The following is a 5,348-nucleotide window of genomic DNA, read 5'->3' as shown; positions in this document are numbered from 1 at the left end:
GAGATTGGGCCACTTCACTCCAGCCTGGTGACAGAGCGAGAGTCTGTCTCAAAAAAAAAAAAAAGGAAAAGATTCCTGCCTTGGGGAGAAAAAGGAGCACGTAAAATGTGGGCAGGAGAAGGTCAAAGAGAGAGATTCTGTTCCCTGAAGCCTGCTTCTAAGAACTAAAGTGCCCTAACACTGTAACAAAAAACCATAATAACAAGGGCTATGGGAATTAGAAGCCAAGAATTGTGGATGAAAACATACATATATGTGTGTCTCATATATATATATGCATTTAATATATATGTGTTATAAACATATACATGTCTTTCATATATATGTTTATATATATGTGTCTTATATATACATGTGTCTTTCATATATATATATGTGTCTCATATATATGCATTTCATATATATATGTTATAAACATACATGTCTTTCATATGTATATGTTTTCATCCATGATTCTTGGTTTTATATAAAATAACATCACAACATGTATTTTCAAAGATGTGAAGCAACTGAAATTCTCCTACTTGAGGACCACAAATAGTTTAATCACTTTTATTTATTTATTTATTTATTTATTTTTAGACAGAATCTCACTTTGTTGCCCAGGCTGGATTGCAATGGTACAATCTCTACTCACTGCAACCTCTGCCTCCCAAGTTCAAGCAATTCTCTTGCCTCAGCCTCCCAAGTAGCTGGGATTATCGGCGTGCACAACCACTCCCAGATAATTTTTGCATTTTTAATAGAGACGGGGTTTCACCATATTGGCCAGGCTGGTCTTGAACTCCAGACCTCAGGTGATCTGCCCATTTGGCCTCCCAAAGTACAGGCATTACAGGTGTGAGCCAACATGCCTGGCCTATTTTAATCACTTTAGAGAGCACCAGCAATATCCAGTATAGCTGACAATGCGAATAATATACACCCCAGGAACTCTACTCTTGGTCTAACCTTAAAGCAAAGATCCTCAACCCTGGCTCCATGTTAAAAACGCCTGGGAGAGTGTTGATTTTATTTTTTAAATCTGATGTCTCAGATCCACACCCAGAGATTTTTGATTTCCCACAGATGAGGCCCAGAAATGGTCTTTTAAAAGCTCCCTAGACTGTTCTAACGTGTGCCCTGCCCAAGAGAAAGCCATCCAGACAAAGAAGCATTCACCTTGCACCAACTACATAATAAAATCAAGGGGATTTGCGCATCTAAATGTGAAAAGCAAATCTTCAAAATACTTTTCAAAATTAGATGACTATCTTATGATCTTGGAATACAAAAAGATGTCATAAGGGCCAGGCATGGTGGCTCACATCTGTAATCCCAGCACTTTGAGAGGCCAAGGCAGGAGGATTGCTTGTGCCCAGGTGTTTGAGGCCAGCCTGGGCAACATAGAAAGAGCCTGTCTCTATTTTTTTTTTCAATAAATTTTTTAAGTTAAAAAAAAAGGCCAGGTGTAGTAGCTAACCCCTGTAATCCCAACACTTTGATGGGCAGATCGCCTTAGGTCAGAAGTTCAAGACCAGCCTGGCAAACATGGCAAAACTCTGTCTCTACTAAAAATACAAAAATTAGCTGGTGTGGTGGTGGGTGCCAGTAATCCCAGCTACTCCGGAGGCTGGGGCACGAGAATCGCTTGAACCTGGGAGACAAAGATTGCAGTGAGCTGAGTTCGTGCCACTGCAGTACTCCAGCCTGGGAGACACAGCGAGACTTCATCTCAAAAAAATAAAGAAAAAAATATATACATATGCATAGTTATACAAGGAATTTTTCAGTGATAAAGATGAATCAACTAGAAGTACATGCACCAACATGAATACTTCCTTTTTCTTCTTATTCTGTTTTGAGACAGAGTCTTGCTCTGTTGTCAGCCTGGAGTACAATGGCACAATCTCGGGAATAATTCTTAAACACAATGTTGATCAATAAACGCAATAGATAGCCAGGTGCAGTGACTCACACCTGTAATCTCAGCACTTTGGTACGCCAAGGTGGGCAGATTACTTGAGGTCGGGAGTTCAAGACCATCCTGGACAACATGTGAAACCCCGTCTCTACTAAAAATACAAAAATTAGCCTGGTGGGGCACACACCTGTAGTCCCAGCAACTAAGGAAGCAAAGGGAGGAGAATCACTTGAACCTGGAGGCAGAGGCTGCAGTGAGCCAAGATCGTGCCACTGCACTCTAGCCTGGGCAACAGAACGAGAGACTCCATCTAAAGAAAAAAAAAGCAAGACCCTCAGAATGATACAGATTGACGACAATTTTTTAAAACTGAAGCACAAATCAATACTATATGTATTTATGGATACATGTGTAGGTTTTATAAGTATGAAAACACACATAGGTCTGAAAAACATCCTGAATTTTATTTTTACCGCCAAGGAAAAAGGGAGAAAAGTGTAAAAATTAAACTCCAGTGTCCTTTGGAGGCATGATCCTCTAGAGCTAAGTTTTAGATTTTTTTCATTATTTCAGATGGTATGTTGAGACGTACAAGTAAAGTACAGGTGATGATACAACAGACTTAGCTGATATTTATGACTCAGCAGAACACCTAAAATATTATGGGTTTATTGGAAGCCCTGATCCAATTTTCCTTTCTCCTTACCGGATTATCCTGCCTCTGTGAAGTGTCACTTTAAAGAGAAGGCGGATGAGCTTGTAGAGAGATACCAAGAAACAGTCACTACCTCACTATAAATAGTAAAAGCGGTGTTTACTTCCGATGTGTAATAAACCCTATGTGACCATTTGGGGGCGCCAGAGTACAGCACAGGCCGGCCGAGCCCGCGTTTCTCCCCGGGGAATGCAACAGCTGGTTCAGCAGCTCCACGCTGGTTGATTAAGTACCATTGTGTGGGGCCTATCTTCCCACTGGACCTCACAACCCACCTACTCCGCAAGTCTATCTCCACAATTATGAGCTACGCGCTTCACATCACACTACAGCACTTGGAAGCAGACTAAATAAAGTTTATTCCAGCTGGGCGCGGTGGCTCACGCCTACAATTCCAGCACTTTGGGAGGCTCAGGTGGGTGGATCACCTGAGGTCAGGAGTTCAAGACCAGCCTGGCCAACATGGTGAAACCCTGTCTCTACTAAAAATACAAAATCAGCTGGGTGTGGTGGCTCACTCCTGTATGTAATCCCAGTTACTCCGGAGGGTGAGGCAGGAGAATCACTGGAACCTAGGAGGCGGAGGTTGCAGTGAGCTGAGATCGAGCCACTGCATTCCAGCCTGGGCAACAGAGTGAGACTCCGTCTCAAAAAAAAAAAGTTTATTCTTGGGTTAACCTGCCTGTGTGTACAGCCAGTCCCTCCTATATGTGAGTGATGCATCTGGATGGTACCTAAGGAGAAACGGAAATATCTAAGGTGTGGCCCTTACTCCCAAGGGGCTTACAGCAGAACGAAGACTCGGAAGCATGCACACCCACAACCACAACACAGCCGCTGGCACATACAGCAGGAAAGACACCGGTTTAATGGAGCAGAGAAAGGGGGCATCACCTGCAGGCACAGCTCCATGAAGAAGATGGCATTTGGCCTGGGAGCTCTGAGCCTTCACATAACGGTTAAGCTTTCAGCTGGAAGAAATCCCACGTGGAGAAACAGAGAGCTGTAAGAGGGCAATGGTTTTGTGTTCACAAAACCTGCCCGAGTGAACCGGGGTAAGTTGCTTCCCCTTCTTGATCTCAGGAAGGGATTTGCAGAGCTGGCAGTCACAGGCACAGGTGGATGGATGGCTTGAGCTCAGGAGTTCAAGGCTAGCCTGGGCTACATGGTGAAACCTCATCTCTACAATCTTTATAGAAGTTTTCCTTTCTAGGTACAAATTAATACATGTTAATTTTTAAATAAAAATTAGAAAATCTAAGAAAATATGAAGAAGGAAATTAAATTACACCTAGTCCTGAAGAGGCACAGTGGCTCATGCCTGCAATCCCAGCACTCAGGGAGGCCAAAACAGGAGGACCAATTAAGGCCAGGAGTTCAAGACTAGCCTGGGCAACACAGTAAGACTCCCCCTCTACAAAAAATAAAAAAAATAGCCAAGTTTGGTGGTGTGATGCCCATAGTCCTAGGTACCGGGGAGGCTGAGGTGGGAGAATTGCTTAACTCCAAGAGTTTGAGGTTATAATGAGCTATGATTATGCCACTGCACTCCAGCCTGGGCAACAGAGCACGATTCTGTCTCAAAATTATATATATATATATATATATATATATATATATATATATATATATATATAAAATATGCTTAATCTTTTCACTTAGAAATATTTTCTTCTATTTTTTTCTATCTGCTCCTCCAATTTAATGTACCAAATAAGAGTATACTGAATATACATCTTATATCCTATTATTTAACTTAACATTATATTGTGACCACTTTCTCGAATCAATGCATATAACTTTGTCTGGTCTTGCTTTCTTTTTGATCAAAGATGTACATGGACACAATCTAAAAATCAGTAATTCAGGTCTCTCTTCTAGCCTGCTCCCCAGATCAAAACTTGAAATATTTTAGTCAATTCCTTTGGGATTTACTTTCATGTCTTAAAATAACATACTGTACTCATATTCTACTTACCAGTACATGACCATCAGACATCACCTACTGACTCTGGAAACGGGGCTCTAGCGCTCTCCCCACCCATCACTCAGCCCCACCTTGCCCTGTTCACAGGTCACTGAGCTTACTTTTTCCTTCCTGCACAGCTTTTCATTTTTCCTAGCTTCAATGCTGGTCTTATTTTTCATTTGTTTGCTTTGTTTTCTCTGTACCTATCTCTGTTTTTTTCCCAAATATTTCCTGAAGGTGTGAGACTCCATTCTGTATATTTAAACACATAGGGCATTTTACCATGGCCGCTGGCCACGAGCTGTGGCTCATGCCTGTAATCTCAGCCCTTTGAGAGGGCCAGGTAGTCAACGGCTTGAGCTCAGGAGTTTGAGACTAGCCTAGGCTACATGGTGAAATCTTGTCCCTACAAGAAATACAAAAAAAATTAGCTGCAGGGTGTGGTGGTATGCAGCTGCAGTCCCAATTATTCGGGAGATTGAGGCAAGAGGGTTGCTTGAGCCTGGGGATAGAGGCTGCAGTGAGCCATGTTGGCACCACTGCAATCTAGCCTGTATGACAAAGCAACAAAGTGAGACCCTGTCTCAAAAAGAAAAAGAAAGAAAGAAAAGTGCACTTTGGGCTGGGCACAGGGGCTCACGTCTGTAATTCCAGCACTTTGGGAGCCCAAGGCAGGCAGATCACGAGGTCAAGAGATCAAGACCATCCTGGCCAACATAGTGAAACCCCATGTCTACTAAAACAAGAAATACAAAAATTAG

This window comes from Callithrix jacchus, chromosome 10 (assembly GCF_049354715.1).
Source record: "Callithrix jacchus isolate 240 chromosome 10, calJac240_pri, whole genome shotgun sequence".
In the NCBI taxonomy this organism is placed as follows: Eukaryota; Metazoa; Chordata; class Mammalia; order Primates; family Cebidae; genus Callithrix; species Callithrix jacchus.
This window is presented reverse-complemented; position numbering follows the sequence as displayed.